Here is a 20,385-nt window from a genome sequence, read left to right as displayed (position 1 = left end):
TTAACATACCTTTCTTTATATGCTAAAAAGACATGTAAACATGCTATATTTGGGGAGTACATCTTTGTATAATTACCCATTTTTAATTTTTTTCTATTTCAATGTACATTTAACATTGTTCTCCAGTTACCTTTTAATTTTGACAAATGTTTTGCAAACTGTTTGAAAATTTTATAGAGTATGTTGAATACTAATATCTTAAAAAATTTTATATACTTACTTTCTGGTTTTTGCATATTTTTACTATTAACTTGACAATTTGTGTAAAATATTCCATATAGGCTCTTAACATCTATTTACATTTCATCTATGTTTACCTTGAATAGTATTTTCATGTGCAGTGTATTTAATTACATAATTATGAGTGTCTTCCTTTATTTTTCCTACTAATATTTTCTTATATTCCCTCAATATATATTTTACGTTCCAAGATAAATCACTATCCACTTTTGCAAGGCTTTTGTTGCTAAGTCATTACATTTATTTCTTTTTAAATTTTATCTTCTAACTACGTGTCATTAATGTTAAGTGTGCAATTGATTTTTCGAAGACTATATTAAAATCTTGCCATTCTGTGAACTAAGTTTTTGGTTGATATCCTTGTATAATTATACAATTAGCAGAAGTTGACTTTCTTTCTGACTAGATATCCAGAGACCTTATTTGAGGCTTTCCTTTAACTATCTTCTTATGAAATATTTTTAAGTTTTTTTTTTTTTAATTTTATACTTATTTAGAGAGTGAGTGGGGAAAAGGGCAGTAAAAGAGAGAGAGAGAATCTCAAGCAGGCTCCACGCTTAGCCCAGAACCCAATATGGGGCTCAACCCACAACCCTGAGATCATGACCTGAGCCAAAACCAAGAGTCGAACACTGAACTGACTGAGCCAACTGGATGTCCATAAAGTTTTATTAAGATATACAAAGCTCAATCTGTATCCCCTCAGTCTTCTAATTAAATAAATCTACTAACTGAATCCAAAATATTTATAAAATTAACTGAAATACGGAAATTGTGACAGATAGCAAATCACATCATCTGAAGTAACTGTGTTTGGAATTCTATTTCTTTACACATTAAAGGAACCAATTAACAATCCATTGATACCCTAAGTGAATATATTAAATGTAACATAAAAAAATTTACGAATGCACTTTTTGTATAACATTAAATGTAGCATGATACATTTTATAAATGTACTTTTTGTGTAAAATTAAAATTCTACTACAATGGCAAAGAATATTTCTGACATTTCAGAATGTCTCTCCTTTTGAGAGGAGAATTGCAGTCAGTTAGATTAATAACTGTTTTGAGTGTTGTGATATCACCATCTACTGGAGAATTAGAACTGGAACATTTTCATTTTGGAAATCCTCATCAAATGGTAATACTTACTGAATTAAGACCCTTCTTAGATTCATAAGGTTTGTTAAGATGCTGAGGTCTTAACCCCTTACTTTACACACATGTGAAAACAGACACATAAGGGCTAATGACCTGCCTAAAATCATTACTAGTTCTATATAAGAGGATAATATAAGATGAATTATATATAAGACTCTACTCCATTTCTACAAGTCCTCAGTCCCATGATCCGTATTCTGTAACTTGTCTTCTAGGGCAACAGTCCCCATGTTCATTGTCAGTGTCCGTTATAATAAAGGCTAAAAACACTCTTAAAGTGAAAACAAAGTTGGTTTTTCTACCAAAATTGTTTATCACAATTTCCCATTTTTCTTCTACTGCCTCAGAATAAATTTTTACTGAGTTCTTAGGTTTTCTCCAACAGATGACTGCTGATCAAATTATTTAGGATAAGTATCTAGTTTCTCATTATCTCCCTTTTATTTTCTCACCCATAATTAAAAAAAAAAAGAAGAAGAAGAAAATAGCACTTTCCAACTCTCAGACTACAAATTAAAAGACTGTTGGAAACTATATAGGAAAACGGGCTCCCTCTCAAACCAGGAGAGAATAAACTGGTGTTAAAGTTTGTTAGCAATTTCACAATATCTATCTAAAGGGTAAATCACATCACTTTTGACACCACAGTTCTGCCTCTAGGAATTTATTTCACAGATATTTTTGCCCAAATATTCATCGTCATATTATTCCTCAGAGCAAAACAAAACAAATCTGAAAATTAAATGCTCTAAAAGGATACCAATAAATTAGAGAACATTGACACAGCCATACAATATGAAGTACTGTTCAGCCATTTTTTAAAAGAACATGGTTCTGTGCATACTTAAAAGAAGACTAAACATTATACTTAAAGAGAAAGAGCCAGTTTTTGCATTACATGTGCATTATCATTCCATCTGTGTAAAAATACAGAATTGTAGGGGCAGCTGGTGGCTCAGTCAGTTAAGTGCCTGACTTTTGATTTTGGCTCAGATCCAGATCTCAGGGTCCTGAGATGGAGCCCCACACTGGGCTGGGTTCTGCGCTCATCAGGGCGGCTGCTTGTCCCTTTCCCTCCCCCTCTGTCTCTCTTCTCATTCATGCACTTTCTCTCTTTCTCTTTCTCTCTCTCTTGCTCAGATAAATAAATAAAATCTTAAAAAAAAAAACACACGATTTCCAGTATTTAGAAAAATATTAAATATTAAATTTAAGCTTCAAAAATTGCTTTCAAATATTTAATGTGTTTCTCAGTTTGTTATCATGAATATAACTTCTAGTATATGATTTTCATTCTTGAAATGGCTACATGTAGTTTTTGATCAAGACTTTTAAGAAATGATTTAGTCTAACTCTTGATGGGCACGTTTGATGAAAAACTTTATTTTCACTAGAATACAATACAAAAAATTTTAGTTACTTAATAACCATGTGAAAATTTTAACATAGTTGAGAGTCTATGTTTTCAGAGGAACGTCGTCTTCTTTTCTTTCATCGATAAATGTAAAGTTAAAACTTCTTTGGTGATGTGACTGGATTTCCAAGTTAACCAAACACTTCCATAACAAGTATTTCACAACCTAAATAGTCTTTCATTTGCAAAAAGTCATGGGCCTTGCTAAAGCAGTCAACCTCAAAGTGGTTTGGATGGTCCTAAAAAGGCATGTCAGCCCCAATTAGACAGAACTGTATAAAATATTCAGTGTACTGGGTTGAGTAGTGCCCCCGCCAAATTCATGTCCATCCAGAAGCTCGGAATATGACCTGATTTGAAATAATGCACATGTAATCAAGGCAAGGTTTAAGATAAGATCCTCTTGAATCAGGGTAGGCTCAAAATCCAATGATAGTATCCTTAAAAGAGACAGAAAAGAGAAAGGCCCAAGGATGCAGAGAAGAATGTGATGTGAATATAGAGGCAGGAGTTGAAGTGTTGCATCCTCAGACCAAGGAATGCCAAAGGTCCACAATATTCTATCACCAGAAGCTGGGAGAGAAACAGGAAATGTGTTCTCCCTCACAGCCAGCAGAAGAAACCAACCCTTGGGACACCTTAGGTTTCAGACTGCTGGCCTCCAGAATTGTGAAAGAATTTGTTTTTCTGTTTCTGAATTTCTGTATTTCTGTTACTTTAAAGTCACTTAGTTTGTGGTACTTTGTCATGGCAGGCCAGGAAACTAATATTCATAGACGCCTTCTTGAGGTCCTGCCCCTGGATGCCTGGCATGGGGCAGGGACCTAGGGAGTGGCTGTGGAATCCAGTAGAGCTCTCTTTACGTGAGGTAAACCAAGATTTCATTTTCAAGATAGAAAAATCCATCAGACTCAGCACTTTCCCCAGCATTCCACAGCCTGTGCCAATCCACCTCCCCCTCACACAAACTGTTCGAGGAAACCACCTGTGAGGGCAACACTTCGAGAACAACTCAGGAAAATAAGATCTTGGTCTAATTCCTAATACACTGTGGCAAAATGTCATCAATAGAGGATGAAGAAAATGATCAGCCTTCTTCAGAGGAAGCAGCATCTCCAACCAGAGAAAACTTTTGGAATATCCAGAAAATTTTAAACATACGATGAATTTGATGAAAGGACATATTTCAAAAACACCTTTAAGAATATTAACGCATGTGTATATCAGTCACTTGATACTAGGTCATGCAGCGGCCCCCAAAAGGATTTTGCAAAAGAGAGTCTTCTCAAACAAAGATTAAATGAAGAAAAAGCAAAATTGGTGAGCTTGTTAAAAAAAAAAAGACCTTCTTCAGAGGTTAAAACTTGTCAAAATATATGGCTCAGACCGTGACCGGGTTACAGCTGCTAATAAGGAAGTGGAGAAGCTTTAGCCAGCTGTTGCTTTATGACATGCAGCCAACTGTGTCTGAGAAGAACAAGAAATCCAGCTTCCCTCAGCTGATGGGGCGCTGTGGGTTAGACAGTTAAGATGCCACCCTATGACGGAAATGAAGAAGAAGGTATAGGTGTTTCATTCATAATTTTTCCTCCAAATGTCTTCGAGAAGGACAACTTAAAAGATACACATTTGAAAAAGAAGATATAAACCATTAGGAATTAGAGAAAGGTATAGGTGAACATCACTTATGTAAATATAAACAAGGCTCTAAGATGAAAATCTGGTATGCGGGGTAAATTTGCCAAAGAAAATCTGATACCTAAAGTAATGTGAAAAAAATAAAATCGTGTTTAAAAAAATAATTTGACAGTTCTGAGAGTCAATTATATTATTTTGCTCATGGCAAAAAGTTTTATGTTGACTGTTAAAAAAACAGCAGCAGGGGCGCCTGGGTGGCTCAGTGGGTTAAGCCACTGCCTTCGGCTCAGGACCAGGGGTCCTGGAATCCAGTCCCGCATCGGGCTCTCTGCTCAAGCAGGGAGCCTGCTTCCTCCTCTCTCTCTGCCTGCCTCTCTGCCTACTTGTGATCTCTCTCTGTCAAATAAATAAAATCTTTAAAAAACAAACAAACAGGATGCCTGGGTGGCTCAGTTGTTTGGACGACTGCCTTCGGCTCAGGTCATGATCCTGGAGTCCCAGGATCGAATCCCACATCAGGCTCCCAGCTCCATGGGGAGTCTGCTTCTCCCTCTGACCTTCTCCTCGCTCATGCTCTCTCTCACTGTCTCTCTCTCTCAAATAAATAAATAAAATCTTTAAAAAAAAAAAAAAAAAAAAAAACAAACAAACAAAAACAGCAGCAGTCCAGTCTGGTGAATGTCTACACTAAACTGGTCTAAAACTGCCTGCCTCTCTCCTAAGTTTGTGACTTTTGTTTCCATTCATTTACCACATATTTCTGTCTAGATGGTCTAGCAGGTAATGAAGCTCCTATGTCCAAAATTTTACAATAATCATAATAACGTTATGGAGATAAAAATTGGGGATCCTGGGGCGCCTGGGTGGCTCAGTGGGTTAAGCCGCTGCCTTCGGCTGGGGTCATGATCTCGGGGTCCTGGGATCGAGTCCCGGGTCGGGCTCTCTGCTCGGCAGGGAGCCTGCTTCCTTCCCTTCCTCTCTCTCTGCCTACCTCTCTGCCTACTTGTGATCTCTCGCTGTCAAATAAATAAATAAAATCTTTAGAAAAAAAAAAAAAATTGGGGATCCTTGCACAAACCAAAAGCCTTTGCCTATCCCAGCCCCCAATCTGCTCCGCTTATCACGCCTCGAGTGCTTTGGGCATCTGGAACGCCAGCTCCGGCCAAGCTCCCCCTCCACGCCCACCGGAGATTTTGTGGTCAGCCTACAGAAGCAGACAGACAGACAGACAGCATAATGCCACCATGCCATCCTTCTTGCTCCTTCATCAATCTGGCCTGCTGCTTCTTTGCTGGGCCTGTATCAGGCCCCACCCTGGTCAGGCACCCTTGCAAAAGAGACCATCTGGGAGCCCCAGGTCCCCTCGTGCTGAGGGAGTAGTAACCTGGCGGGACATCTGTGCCTCTTCTGTCCCAGAAATTATCTCAGGGATGTATGCTTGGGATGTCCCCTATGGAGAAGGAGGGTTGATACATAATGAAAAAAATAGACGGATCAAATAGGAGATGGGCGCCTGGGTGGCTCAGTGGGTTAAGCCACTGCCTTCGGCTCAGGTCATGATCTCAGGGTCCTGGGATCGAGGCCCGCATCGGGCTCTCTGCTCAGCAGGGAGCCTGCTTCCCTCGCTCTCTCTGCCTGCCTCTCCATCTACTTGTGATTTCTCTCTGTCAAGTAAATAAATAAAATCTTCAAATAGGAGAGCATTTTCCTCAGGCCTCCCTCCATGTTCTCACCACCCCCACCCCCACCCCCCACCCCCCGCCCCGGCTCTGGCCTTCCTTCGCTGGCCCCTGCACCCTCACCATTTCCTGCTCTGGCTCCTCTCAGATCCGCTCAGGACCCCGGCTGTGCTGCAGGGAAGCCGGCGCAACTTGAGAAATACAGGCCGCGCTGTGTGACTATAACTAGAGGAATACAGGCCGCGCTGTGTGACTATAACTAGAGGAATACAGGCCGCGCTGTGTGACTATAACTAGAGGAATACAGGCCGCGCTGTGTGACTATAACTAGAGGAATACAGGCCGTGCGCTGTGTGACTATAACTTGAGGAATACAGGCCCTGCGCTGTGTGACTATAACTTGAGGAGTACAGGCCGCGCCGTGTGAATACAGGAGCCGGAAGACAGCATGGGTGTCAGCCGCCAGGAGACTTCCGGTCAAATCTGTCTCTTCAACTGGGCAAACGTGGCCACGTATTTCACCCTCTCTGAGCACGTTTGTTAGTGGGTGCCCTACCTCACAAGGCTGTGAGAATGTGATAGCATGATAAACGCAAAGGTCCTGACGTGAAGTTGGGAAGTTACTAGCCAGTCAGAGGACAGGCAGTGACAGACATCAGAAAGCCAGAAGGTGCGTCCTCGTCACCTCTGCTTCTCTGTGGAGGTCTGGTTTTTTTCTTTTGTTTCTCTCTGCGCAGCCGTTTCTCCTGACTCCTTATCCCCCTGGCAGAAAATGGCTGCCCCATGCTTTGCTCGTTTTAATTCCAGCCCTGGGGCAGTCTAACCTACAGATCCGAATCCGACTCCATATCCCAAGAAAGAGAACCAGAGAGGCCAAGCTTGGGCAACAGCTGTCAATCCAGTGACCTCTGTTCCGGGTCAGAGTCAGTAAATGCCTTCCTTGAATGACAAGCCACTCTAATCTATCTGCAGGTAAAGTTGGTCTCCTTCTGGTCTCCTTCGAAAACAAACAAACTGAAGCACATTTGGTTAAGGATCCAAATTGTCTTGGACGTAGGGTATGGGCAGATGTGTATCCTCCAGGTCTTCAGTGTTTTGAAGGATGGGGTTCAGGACGCATCAATCTAACATTCATGATGTATTCATGCAGACTTAGAACAAGCTAGATAAGTGCCTTAAAAGGAATATGATTATTTACAATACAAAAATATTTACACAGTATCTCCACTTTAGCATTTAAATTCGTAAAAAATTGCACAAAGTTTATAAACATTCTATACATGTATAAACATTCTAGAAAACATTTTTATTTAAAAGATGCACAGAAAATACCCTTTTGGAAAGTGAAAGAACCTCCTGAAACAAAAATAGTTACTTCCTTACGCTTCTCTTTAGTTTATAAGGTACTCAGGTATCTTTAAGGTTCAGAACTCTCAGAGTTTGTGTTCTGACATGAATTTTTGTTTGATTCTAAATCTTCATTGAGATGTAATTAACAAAAAAAGTGAGATATTTGAAGTGTATGTGATATATATAGTAAAAGGATCCCCACAATTAAGTTAACACATTCATCACCTCCCATATTTTCCTCTTTAAGGAGACAGAGGACACTTAACAGCTACTCTCCTAGTAAATTTCAGTTATGCAATGTAGTATTATCAACTAAGGTCACCATGCAATGCATTAGAGCCTCAGACTTTATTCAGCGTGCAACTCAGTTTGTACTGTTTATACCTTCTATCCATTTCCCCTACCCCAGCACCTGGCAACCACCATCTACTCTCTGTTTCTAGGAGTCTGACTTTTTTTTTTTTTTTTTAAGATTCCTTATACAAATGATACCATGCAGTATTTGTCTTTCTCTGGATTATTTCACTTAGCATAATGGCATGAAGTAATTACTAACCCCTGAGCTCCCCAGTTATGAAGAATGAAGAATGATTTATGGGATTCTACGAAATGCATACTCAGATCAGATTTACTTCTCTAGTTTGGGAGGATCCTTGGTGTTGTCGTAGGAATTTAGGGTGAAATTTTATTTATTGCATTCTTGTTTTTCACACTTACTGCCCTAATTCTGGTCCTAATTGCTGATAGCGGTGAGTTGACATATTTGTCATGGGGCCAAGGAAGAGAGGTGAAGGGCAGGAGCTGGGAAGAGCTTGAGGCAATGAGAAAGAAAAACCATTGAATAGGTGTTAAATCTCTAGAGGGAGTGCTTTCCACAAAAGATGAAGGTTTAAAGAATAGCTTGGCTAAAGTTTGCAATAAAATCAATTAATAAAATTTGGTTACCCTAGATGCTTTAAATAGTTTTTTCAATTTCTATGAATATAACAGACACACTAGTTTCAAGTATATGACATAGTGATTCAACTCCTCTGCGTTATGCTATGCTCACAAGTGTAGCTACCATCTGCCACCATATAACACTATTGCAATATCATTGACTGTATTCCCTATGTTGTGCCTTTTATTCCTATGATTTGTTGATTTATTCATTCCATAGCTGGAAGCCCATATCTTCCTCTCCCCTTCACCCATTTTGCCCTTCCCCCCTTCACACCCCCTCTGACAATCACTAGTCTATTCTTTGTATTTATGGGTCTTCTTCTGCATTTTGTTTATTTGTTTATTCATTTGTGATTTTTTGGTTTTTTATTTTTTTTTAGATTCCACATATGAGTGAAATCAGATGGTATTTGTCTTTGTCTGACTTGATTCACTTAGGATGTCGTCTACTTCCATCCATGTTGTTGCAAATGTCAAAATCTCATCCTTTTTGAAGAAAAAAAGGATCTATTCCTTTCTCATGGCTGAGTAATATTCATATATATGTATATTTCTTACAAATGGAAATCTTTTCCCCATATCTTGACTATCGTTAATAACACTGTAATAGACACAGGAGTACATATGTCTTTTTTAATTAGTGTTTTCATTTTCTTTGCGTAAACAATCAGTAATGGAATTATTGAGTCATTTGGTATTTCTACACTTCATCTTTTAAGGAACCTCCTAAATAATTGTTTTTAAACTTTTTCCCCAGGTTATTTTTCAATGAATGGAAACAATGACTGCAAATTTAACATCACCAATTCAACTCTCTCTCCCCACCAAATTCAGCTTTATATTTCTATAGAAAAACAATCACAGCAATATGTTTAATCTTCTCTTATGTATATTTTATATAACACTTTATCCCTGAAAATTTCACCTTCTCAGTTCAGTCCAGATAGGGAGGAACATGAAGCCACAATTGGGAGTTTCAAATTACAGGCAAGCTTGTGTGCTGGTGCTCCCTCTAGTGGACATTTTTTGCATTGCATGTGCTTGTTTTGTTTGGGGTTTTTTTTTAAAAAGCAGAACCTTTTTTTTCTCTCTCTCTTTTTAAAGATTTTATTTATTTATTCGAGAGGGAGAGAATGACAAAAAGAGAGTACGAGAGGGAGAAGGTCAGAGGGAGAATCAGACTCCCCACAGAGCAGGGACTCTGATTCGGGACTAGATTCTGGGACTCCAGCATCATGACCTGCGCCAAAGGCAGTCACTTAACCAACTGAGCTACCCAGGTACCCCAGGAGCACTTCTTCATAGGCCAAGAAACATCTCATAAAGCCAAGAATAATCAGAATATAATCTCAAAAGATCCTTGCATGACCAAAAATGCATAATCCAAAAAGATGAAGCTGATTGTATTCACCAGAATTTGCAGGGCCCTTGTTAAAAGAAAGATCTCTGTAAGACTTTGGAGTGGCAGATTGAACCCCAAGAGACTGCTCATTAATAATTGTTTTCCAAATATTTGTTCTGATTGATGAAGGATGGGGAGTTTGCATTTGGGAATTGGAAAGAAAGAAATTCCATCCTCCCCCTGAGGATGGTGAAAGATGGTAAAAAGTAGGGACCACAGAAAATACATGTTAAGTAAAGTGTTCATTTGGGGCAATCTGAAATGCAGAACCCTTCCCTGGAGAGCAGATTTGTAGGTCCTATTGAAGAAAATGGTGAAGATGCTGAATTCTATCTGCTGGGTAATTGGAGGCTCTGGAGGTGACTGAATGGAGGAACCCAACATTACCACCCTGGTCCTTTGCTAGAGAGCTACAGAAATCCATAATGCTCAAAGGCCTCTGAGTCAATACTGCTGAAGTGGTTGAAAGAGTCAAAAGCAATGCTGTTAAGTCAGTGTTTTCCCAGCACAGGAAATGAAGACATATGTGTAGCTTGCTGACAGAGGTTCCGGGTGTTCAGGGTGACTTCAGACCTTGTGTTGCTTTCCATGACTCAGGGGCCACCAAAGTCTCTCCACACTCTGAAGGTCCCCCTTTAGTAGGTGGACTGCACATGGGATGCTAAAATGTCAGGGGCTTGATCAATAGGACTGACAATAAACCTCCAGTCAAGGCTAAGGTCTGAGACCTCCCCTGGTCTTACACAATTCTGACACTGATCTCTCTGGGTCATCCTTTTCTGTGTCATCTTGTCATATTAGAATGACTTCCTTTATTGAAGGCTACCTGCCTAGTTTCAACCAGGCATCTAAATCCTGTGTGCATTTACTCAATAACTCTGTTTTTAGTCATAGGTGGATAGAAATATGCTGCTACAATTTTGATGGCTGCTCCTCTTCCTTTATTCTTATGCTCCCTCTATAAGGTCACTTTTCTCTGTCTGAACACTTCACTAACAAACAAAGATGGTAACATATTACGCAAGTGAGAACAGGGAGGTAAGCAAAAAATGGAGAAAATACCTCTGAACAGACAAAATAGATACTGCAAAGTCCATATTAAGACTGATGTAATGTTTGCATAATCCTGAAACCACTAACTGAGAACAGTTCTAACATCTTTCACTGCTGTGATGAAGGGAAAACCTCAGGGCTTTTAGAAGTAAAAGAGAACAGTTTTCTGGGAAACTTGCAGTGATGGTTACCCCAATTTACTAAGTATCTTTTTCTTAGTTACATTTCCTAGTTGATTATTTTTAGGAGAGGTCATCCAAAAAAACATGACAACTGGCAGATATTTGCAAGTGATACATCCAACAAAGGGTTAGTATCCAAAATATATGAAGAACTTATACAGCTCAACACACACACACACAATCCAATTTTAAAATGGGCAGAAGACATGAACAGACATTTCTCCATAGAAGACAACCAGATGGCCAATGGACATGATGCTCAACATCATTCGTCATGAGCGAAATCCAGATCAAAACCACAATGAGATATCACCTCACACCTACCAAAATGGCAAAAATGAAAAACATAAGAAACAATAAGCATCGGCTAGGATGTGGAGAAAAAATAATGCTCTTCCTCTGTTGGTGGGAATGCAAACTGGCACAGCCAACTCTGGAAGAGTATGGAGTCTCATCAAAAAATTTAAAATGGAACTATACTATGATTCAGCAATCACACTCCCGGTATTTACCCAAAGAATACAAGAACATTAATCCAAAGGGATATATGCACTCCTTTATTTATTGCAGCCTCATTTACGATAGCCAAATTATGGAAGCAACCTGTGTCCATTGATATATATATATATGTATATGTATATATATATATATGTATATATATACATATAATATTCCATTGTGTATATATATATACATATACATATACATATATACACAATGGAATATTATTCAGACTTTAAAAGAATAAAATCTTGTCATTTGCAACAACATGGATGGAGCTAGAGAGTATAAGGCTAAGTGAAATAAGTCAGAGAAAGACAAATAGCATATGATATCATTCATCTGTGGAATTCAAGAAACAAAACAAAATGAACAAAGGGAAAAAAGGGAGAGAGAGACACAAAGAAAAAAATAAACTGAGCTATAGAGAACAACCTGATGTTTGTCAGAGGGGAGATGGATGGAAGGATGAATGAAATAGGTGAAGGGAATTAAGAAGAATATGCTTATCTTAAAAAGCACTGAGTAATATATGGAATTGTTGAATCACTATATTGTACACCTAAAATGAATATCACACTGTGTGTTAATTGCACTGGAGTTTAAAAAAAAAAAAAAAGATGTGACCACCAATTGACCTGAGAGCAGGTCTCCCTTGCACTCAGCTCCTCCTCACCCATTCCCTGTACTAGGAAATAGTTCTGCTTGCCCCTCCTGATCCCATAGGCTGCTTGAGATAATGATGGTATTGATAACACCTGCATGAAACCAGTTAAGGCCTTTTTACAAACTTCCAAGATTTGGATGGTGGGTGCTGGAATCCACTCCTCTTGCTACCGCCCAGCACAAGCCTTTTATGTAAGTTCCCTTTGTTTATTAAAAGTGCCTGGAGGGACCCTTCTCTTTGGTCTCTGCCTGTCCTCTACATATGGTAGCTAGTTTCAAATTTCATTTAGGAAGCTTCTGGGAGGGTGAAGAACCAACAGCTCTATAGTATCTTTGTCACAATGTTAGAGTTAGATGAAAGAGACTATTCAGTGCTAGGACCAGTGCAGGAAACATCCTTAATACTCCCCTGTTCTTAATTTGTAAATCACATTGAATTAGTGCTACTCACTGAGATTCTAGCTCTCGTCTTTCAAAGTACACTGTAGGATTGTGCTTCCCCAATTCTTTGAGTTGGGCATGGACAGATGATTTGCTTTGGCCAAGGAAATAGGCCTATTCAAAGAAATAATGATTCTTCGAGGGGCCTGTATAATTACATACATTGGTCAGTAGGATGGTGTCCCAAAATTCCCTTATGCTATCTTCACCCTTTTTCATTCTTTTTTCTTTTTATTCTTTTCATTGGATGAGTTCTACTGTCCTGTCTTGGCGTTCATGGACCTTTCTTCACTCTTAAAAGAAAAGGAAATTCTGCCATTCACAACATGGATGGACCTTGAGGGCATTATGCCAAATAAAATAGAGAAAGACAATATTGCATGTTATCACTTATATGTGGACTCTAAAAACAAAAGTTAAACTTATAGAAATAGGAAGTAGAAAAGTGGTTGTCATACAGAGATTGGTAAAAGGTACAAACTTAGAGCCATAAGATAAATAAGGTCTGAGGCTTGAATGCATAACGTACTGAATATTGTTGATAAATTTGTATAATTAAAATTTGCTAAGAAAGTAGAACTTAAACATTCTTGCCATATATATAAAATATATATATGTATATATGTAAATATCTGAGGTAATGGGTGTGTTAATTAACCCAATGTGGGTAATCTGTTCACAATGTATACATACATCAAGTCATTACATTGTACACTTTAAATATCTTACAATTTTATTTGTCAGTTATCCCTCAATAAAAAGGAAAAATTTGAATCATTTCAATGGAAGTAAGGGTGAAAAGGAGAAGACATGCTCAAAAGATATTCTGGAGGTGAAATCAAAAGATTTGGTAAACAATAAATGGTGTGAGTAAAACAAAGAAGAATTAAAATGACTCCCATTTGTAGCTTTTGCTAAATGGTAATATAGTAAATGCTAAAATAGTAAGGAATCTTTAAAAGAGGGAAATAAGAGAGGTTTTGGTCTGAGATGCAATGCTTTTGAGACTTCCAATTGAAAATTACAGTTGATAATTGGAAATGCAGGTCTCGGGTAATGGAAAGAATTAGATATTGGAAAAGTAGACTTAAAAAGTTTAAATATAAGCAATCCTCTATTCATATTTCCATACTTATAAATTTACCTACTTGGTAAAAATCAATACACATGGGGCTTTTGTGGTCATTGGCAGACATGCACACAGAAGCAAAATATTTGAACTGCCCAATGAGCATGTTCCCAGCTGAGGACAAACAAGGCAATGCTCTGCCTTCTTGTTTCAGCTCTTACACTGTAAACAAATGTCTTTTGCATGGCCTCTTCAGTGCCACATTTTTTGCATTTTTGTGCATTTTATTGGTGATTTTGCTGTTGAAAATGCAGCCATAATGCAGAACTGCTATTCCTAAGTCCAAGTTCAGAAGTACAATAAGGTTATATAATCTGCCTTATGGAAGAAATAACATGAGTTAGAAGAGCTTCATTCAGGCATGAGATATGGTGTTGCTGTCTGTGAGTTCAATGTAAAAGAGTCAACAATATATATTAAATAAGGTGTCTTTTGGGGCGCCTGGGTGGCTCAGTGGGTTAAAGCCTCTGCCTTCAGCTCAGGTCATAATCCCAGGGTCCTGGGATCAAGCCTGCTTCCTCCTCTCTCTCTGCCTGCTTCTCTGCCTGCTTGTGATCTCCCTCTGTCAAATAAATAAATAAAATCTTTAAAAATAAATAAATAAGGTGTCTTTTAACAGTAACAGAAAACAAGGTTACATATCAATTGGTTGAAGAATATGTAATCAGAAGCTTACAGGACCCTGATCTTGAGTTTCCTCTAGGAGCAATGAAACAATCCCATATTCTTGGCAATGTTATAGAACATAACTATTGCAAATAATGAGGATTTTCTGTGTATAATCATATGTATGATACTGTGACATTGAATAGTGAAAGCATAAACACCAAGAAAGTAAGAGAGCTGATGATAGAACTTGAGGGAACACCAGTATTTAGATGGTGAACAGAAGGTAAAATGTTAGGGGAAGCTCAAAAGGAATGGTCGGAAAGCAGAGAGTGCCAAGAAGTACTCTGGGGTTATTTCCATAAGAGAACAATCTGCAAAAACAAACAAACAAACAAAACAACCTCCCAGGAGACACACAGATGGTATAAAGGAAAGTATATGCATATACTTTTGAGTCTAAAGACCTGAATTTAAAACCTAGATCTGCTACCTAATAGCTAGGTGATACAAAGAAATTCTTATTTCTCTGGTCGTTAATTAATTCTGTTGAATAAAGACAAATACTAACACAGAAGGTCAGTGTCCATTGCTTAAAGAGCAACTGTGAATGTTGCGCATTTTGTAAACTTTAGCTTTTTTTAAAGATTTTATTTGTTTATGTGGCAGAGAGAAAGAGCACAGTAGGCAGAGCGGCAGGCCGAGAGAGAGGGAGAAACAGACTCTCCACTGAGTGGAGAGCCCAATGCAGAGCTGGATCCCAGGACCCTGGGATCATGACCTGAGCCAAAGGCAGCCGCTTAACCAACTGAGCCACCCAGGCGCCCCTTGTAAACTTTAAAAAGCCAAGATTAAATGTTTTAAGGGGCTGTATACTATAGTGACCTCAGATCTTGGCCTCAGTTATGTTCCAGGATGAGTAAAATTACACAAGTATATGTTTCATTTAGGTTGCTGAGTTGCAGTTGGATACAGTTTATTAGTCCAAGATAGAACTGCATTTTATTCTGTCTCTCCTATCCATACATGATGATCTTTGTTGATATATCTTGTTATTTCTTGACTCTTCATGAATGGAAAATGGCCTTTGGAGATAGTCAAACCTCAGTCTGAGTTATGGATCCCTATGTCCTTCCTTCATTCACTCACTCAGTTACACACTTTTTAAAGATACATATTGGGTTCCTGGGTGGCTCAGTCATTTTAGTGTCTGCCTTTGCCAGGGTCCTGAGATCGAGTCCTGCATCCAGCTCCCTGCTCAGCGGGCAGTCTGCTTCTCCCTCTGCCTCTACACTTCCCTCCTGCTCATACGCTCTTGCAAATAAATAAAACCTTTTTAAAAATTAAAAAAAATAAAATGAAGATTCATATTATGTTCCAAGTTTTACATTAGGGCACTAGAGATAAAGAGGCCTGTAGCCGCCATGATCGTACAGTCTAATGGAAAGAAAAACTAAGTGTAAGAAGGTATTAAAAAATAAGTTTCCAGTTTAAGCACCCCAAAAAACAATACATATTATATGCGGAAGCAAGTGTGAGAGAGAAGTTCCTGGATTTTTATATCCTCTAGAATAAATGCTGTGATTCTTGACCAACCTCAACCACTTCGAGAATATAAAATAGGGGCACCTGGATGGCTCAGTCCATTAAGCATCTGCCTTCCCCCCAGGTCATGATCCCAGGGTCCTGGGATTGAGCCCCTAAGGAGTCTGCTTCTCCCTCTCCTCCTGCTTGTGCTCTGTGTCACACCGCTGTCTCTTTCTCAAATAAATAAATAAAATCTTTAAAAAGAGAGAGAGAGAGAGAATAGAAAATAGAGAATAGAGAATGGAGGGGTAGTGAGGTATTTATAAGCATATTTGGAGAATAATGGTAAGAGATACTATATTTTCATCACAAGCTAAAAGAGAAGAAACTTCAAAGTGACCATGTGAATGTCAGTTGTTACTTCTATTCACATTAACAAGATAGGAAACAACACAAACACCTGGAGTAACTCAATGACAGGACATGAGCGACTTCTTTTCTGAGTCAGCTAATAGTTTTCAAATACTGCAAGAATACGTCTTTTCTTTCTACTTTCTTTTTTTTTTCTTTTCATAATAAAACTGCTATGGACACAGGAAACTTTTAAATCTTAACCAAATTGTAAACACTTTTTCCATCACATTTTTAAACCTAGAGTAGACACTGAATAAAGCAATAAATCAAATTTTTATTTGTGGCATTGCCAATTTCTGAGGTGTAAATACTGCCATCATGGTAAATTTCAAGCTACCACATGCTGTGGATGAATGCAACTGGAGTTCAGAAGAGGTATGCAGTAGCATGTCATTACATAGTATCTCTACCATATGGATGTAAGACATGTAAATAACCTCAACAGCCTGGGTAATAATAAAATGTATTTAAATAATAAGGCAATGATGATTTTTCAGTATTTATTACATTGGTTCCTCATATGATTTCATTGTAGGTTTATGTAATTTCCTTTTCAATAATGGCTATGATTAATAACTCCTTATAAAATTCCTGAAAAAGTAACAATGGGCTCTCACAAGCCAGTATAAGCCACCTCTTGCACACCATTGACTTTAAGTACATTGAAAACAAGGGTTTCACTCTCCTAGCTGCCACTCTCAAGCTACGAAAATATGGATTTTCCTCTGTATGAAATTAGTAGTGACCTTTGGTACACCAATCTCCTCTTCCTTCAATCCAGTGGATACCTTCTGGTCCTAATCTTACTTGGTTATCTTATTGATAGATAGATAGATAGATAGATAGATAGAATTGGTCTTCTCCTTGAAACCTTGAAACCTCCTCATCACTAGTTTTTCCAATCTCTTTGTCTTCATCCTTCATCCTGTCTGAGGATTCCTTAGGTCTATTTTGAATGCTCTCCTTTCTCCATCAAATCCTTCAATGTTGGCTTTTCTGTGTACTGTCAGTCCTCATACCTTCTCATATTTCACACTGCTGCTGGAAGTCTCATCTACTCTCCTATCTCTGAGAGTCAACACCAAATCTATTTCCACACCACAATTCTCTCCTAATCTCTTAAAGTCCACACCCACGTTTGCGATTGATCCATGATGCCTTTTTTGCCCTAGAGTTTCACATAAATTTCAAATTCAAAATGTCCATAACAGATTTGTTTCTTTCTTTTGAAGTCTGTTTCTCCCTTTTAACTCAGTGACTTGAGGGTAATGCCATTTACCAAACCACCTAACTAAAACCCTGAATGTCATTCTTTATTCCTCCTTTCCAGTAGATTCCAGCATATTCCAGTTATTAGGTCTGACCCTAATATCGCTACCAACTATTGCTTCCCTTTGTACCCACTGCTACTGATGAAATTTTAGTCTAATCACGTCTCCATGTTGTAATAACCTTCTAATTTTCTAACAATGATCCATCCTATACACTGATGCCTCTGTGATCTTTCTAAATCACAGATCCTTTAATGGCTTCCAGGTGGCTTAGATCAGTAGTTCTCAACCATAGCTGCACAAAAAAATTATCTGGGATGATTTTTTTTTCCAATCAACTTTATAAGTGTATAATTTACACATAAAAAAAGATACCTATTGTTAATATATAATTCATTGTGTTTTTAACAATGTGTATACCTGTGTAATCAGCACAAAATATAAAACATTTCCATCACCTCAGAGAGCTCCCATATGACCTTTTCCCGACAAATTCCCCAAGCTTATCCTTCCCTGAAGAGACAGCTTTAAGCAACTACCAGCTTTCTACCCATAAAGATTAGTTTTGTCTGTGCTGGAATTTCATATACATTGAATCAGACAATATTTACTCTTCTGCATCTGGCTTCTTTTACCCAAGATTCTTTGGGATTTAACCATGGTATGTGAATCCATAATATCTTCCTTTTTTCTGTTGAGTAGTATTCCATTGTGTGCATTTATCAAAATGCTATCTATTTTGACAAACATTTGGACTGTCTCCTGTTTGGGGCTATTATGAATGAAGCTTCTATGATCATTTGGGTGCAAATATTTTTGTAAGCATGTTTTCATTCCTTTAGCGTAAATCTTAGGAGTGGAAATGCTAAGTCTTATAATCAAATCTTCAACTTTAGAAGAAACTATCTCCCCAAGGGGCTGTGCTATTCTCCATTCCTACCAGCACTGTGTGAGTGTTTTAGGCAGAAAGCCAGAGCAAACACAGCTTACCTTGCTTATTTCCCTTCTTTGGGATATCACAGACCTGTACTTCCTGTTACTCAATATCCAAAAACAATAGTTTCATGTACTTTGTCTAATTTTTTCATTGTTCGGAGAGGGAAGATAAGTCTAGTACCAGATACACTGTCATGGCTAGAAGCAAAGTCTACTTGCGGAGCATCTTAAGAAATATGAGCTTGGGGCACATGAGTGGTTCAGTAAGTTAAACATCTGCCTGTAGCTCAGGTCATGATCCCAGAGTCCTGGGATCAAGCCCCATATCAATCCTTCCTCTCCCTCTGCTTCTTCCCTGCCTGTGTGCACGTGCTCTCAATCTGTCACATAAATAAATAAATAATCTTAAAAAAAAAGACAGAAAATTAAAATAAAAATTATGAACTTGAGTCCTACCCCATACAAATTAAATCTGAATTTCTGGGGTTAGGTGGGGAGGGTGAGGAGGGAGTTCTAATGTGGGCTCTGATGTGCAGCAGCATTTGAGAATTACTGGCTCAGAGGTAATGTTCAATCTCTTCACTAAGGCAGGATCTTTCAGAATCTATCCTAAGCCTACATCTCCTATCTAGGTCTGTACCCTACAACCCATTGTTATCTTTTGTCATTTCTTCTAAGCTTCAACCACGTAGTACTTCATCAACAAGGACATGGTATCTCAACCCAATGTCATTCCCTATGGTCCCTTTTGGTTCAAAGTCTGCTGAAAACACTTATCTGGGGCACCTGGGTGGCTCAGTAGGTCAAGCGTCTGCTTCATGAAGCTCAGGTCATGATTCCCAGGTCCTGGGCTGGAGTCCCACAACAGGCTCCTTGCTCAGCAGGGACTTGCTTCTCCCTCTGCCTCCTGCTTCCTCTGCTTGTGTTCTCTCTCGCTGACAAATAAATAAAACCATTTAAAAAAAAAAAGAAAGGAAGAAAGGAAGTAAGAAAAGAAAGGAAAAAAGAAAACACTTTTCCTTTAAGGTCAGTCAAAATGTCTTGGCTCTACGGGACTTAAAGAACCAGGGATTTCTAGGGCAGATAGTTGTATTAAAAAGAATCCTGGCGGCGCCTGGGTGGCTCAGTGGGTTAAGCCTCTGCCTTCAGCTCAGGTCATGATGATCTCAGGGTCTTGGGATCGAGTCCCGCATCGGGCTCTCTGCTCAGCAGGTAGCCTGCTTCCTCCTCTCTCTCTGCCTGCTTCTCTGCCTACTTGTGATCTCTCTCTGTCAAATAAATAAATAAAATCTTAAAAAAAAAAAAAAAAGAAGAAGAAGAAGCCTGGGACAACAAATGCCAGGCTTGGTATCTGGTACTGCCATTCACAACAGGTGAATCTAGCTGTTACTTATCATCTGATTTCCTTGGGTATAACACGGTAATAGCAATGCTTAACTAACAGGGAGATAGATGAGATCACACAAGGAATGCACCTAGCATCCTGCACCCAGCAGGCACCAAAAGAATATCCTCTTTCACACCCCACATCTCATTCATAACATTTAATGCAAAGCTCTCTTGCAAATTGAATTTTATTATCTTTTACATCTCTCTTTTCCCCACTAGATTGTGAGCTTTGTAGTGACCAGGGCTCCTCTTTCAACCTTTACATCGCAGAGACATAAAAATGCCTAGAATAAGGCAGGAGTTTAAACAAATCTCAGATTAATGGAGAGGGCTTAACCAATCTCCAGCTCTGATTACAAAGAGCTTTAACGATGTTTTCCATCCTCAACACCAGTTCACGCATTGACGGCGACGTACCACCCACCCAGTCTTTGGAAGGGA

Source organism: Mustela putorius, unplaced genomic scaffold, assembly GCF_011764305.1.
Source record: "Mustela putorius furo isolate JIRA1106 unplaced genomic scaffold, ASM1176430v1.1 tig00000151_pilon_pilon_pilon, whole genome shotgun sequence".
NCBI classification, from domain to species: domain Eukaryota; kingdom Metazoa; phylum Chordata; class Mammalia; order Carnivora; family Mustelidae; genus Mustela; species Mustela putorius.
The sequence above is the reverse complement of the archived record's forward strand: the minus strand, read 5'-3'. Positions refer to the sequence as shown.